Source organism: Magnolia sinica, chromosome 4, assembly GCF_029962835.1.
Source record: "Magnolia sinica isolate HGM2019 chromosome 4, MsV1, whole genome shotgun sequence".
Taxonomy (NCBI): Eukaryota; Viridiplantae; Streptophyta; class Magnoliopsida; order Magnoliales; family Magnoliaceae; genus Magnolia; species Magnolia sinica.
In genome coordinates this window covers 65,410,442-65,411,917 of record NC_080576.1, presented here as the reverse complement: position 1 = coordinate 65,411,917, position 1,476 = coordinate 65,410,442, and the positions used below count along the sequence as shown (strand labels likewise).

The window sequence follows — 1,476 nt, the reverse complement described above, 5'->3', positions numbered from 1 at the left end:
ATCTCGTAATGCGGTTTAGGATTGGGGAGCGGTTATGCAGGAAGCATCCCCTTTTCTATAACCATCATACGTGAATCCATCTTTTGCATAAAGTCTCGCATTGCCTGGGTCAGCTCTTGCATGGAATTTTGAACCGGTTCTTCTTGAGGTTTCTCCTAATTTGGATTTTGATTGAAGAAACTTTGAGGGGTAGCAGTTTGTCCATTTCTCCAACTAAAGTTTGGATGATTTTTCCAACCAAGATTGTATGTATTAGAGGTTGGTCCATTGAAAGGTCTTTGATAATTATTTACGGCATTGGATTGTTCATTCAACACTTCTCGAAAGGCGGGTATTGTAGGACAATTTTCAGTTGTATGAATGTTGCAATCACAGATGCCGCAAACACTTTCATTAACCTTATCCTTCTTTCCTTCCATGGCCTCAACTTTCCTTATGAGCGTAGTCACTTTACACTTGAGATCATCCTCTTCTTTCAAGAGATACAATCCACCTTTCTCCTTTAATTGAGTTGGCCTAGACGTGGTGTTCGATTTTGGGTAATAATCTCATGATTGTGTTTTTTCAACAAGACTATCAAGGTAATCCCATACCTCGTTGACATTTTTATTAATGAATTCTCCATTACACGTTGTCTCGACCATTTGGCGCATGGAAGGTGTCAGTCCATTATAGAAAAAGTTTGTAATGTGCCACGTTTCAAAATCGTGTTGTGGGCATGAACTGACCAAATCCTTGAATCATTCCCAACATTGGTAAAAGTTTCATCCTCCTTTTGGGTGAAGTTCATGATTGCTTTTCTAAGGGTAATCATTTTATGATGTGGAAAGAATTTCTTTATAAATTTCCTTTGCATATCATTCCATGTGCCAATGGATCTAGGACGCAGTGAATGTAACCACTTCTTAGCCTTCTCTTTTAAGGAAAAAGGAAAGAGTCTCAGCCTAACTGTGTCCTCAGACACATTTTGAAAATATAAAGTGGCTCTGATCTCATCAAACTCTTTCAAATGTAGATATGGTTCTTCAGATTCAAGCCCATGGAACTTAGGAAGGAGTTGGATAACCCCTGGCTTGATGTCCATATGTCCTGTATTTTTATGAAAAATCATGCATGAGGGCATACTCACCCCCGCTGGTTGTAAATAATCTCGTAAAGTACGTGGCGGGGGTGTTTGATACACCTCATTCTCAACCTCTTCTACCCCAACCTAGGGTGGAGGACATTCAACATGGGACCCACGTCCCTGCCCTTCTTCATGTCCCAGCGCAACAAGACACTGTTGCGCGTCCTCTGGACGTTAGCAGCAGCACCTGCTGCTTATTGTTTTATTTTTAAAAAAATAGATTTTTTTACGATTTTTCTTATGTGGGGCCCACATCAGGAGAATCCGACCTAGCCGTTAGATTCTATGGCTAAAGATAGCCTGAATGAGCCCAATATTCGATATGCTTTGGTGTACAGAAATATCAGAAT

At 40.4% G+C, this 1,476-nt stretch overlaps 1 non-coding gene across 1 annotated transcript; it reads left to right on the top strand.

Annotated features, from left to right (window-relative positions):
- Positions 1 to 702: 702 nt before the first annotated feature.
- On the top strand, positions 703 to 808 carry LOC131244872 (small nucleolar RNA R71). The gene has a single exon (XR_009170644.1). It is a non-coding gene; the product is annotated as a small nucleolar RNA R71 (small nucleolar RNA).
- Positions 809 to 1,476: the final 668 nt, after the last annotated feature.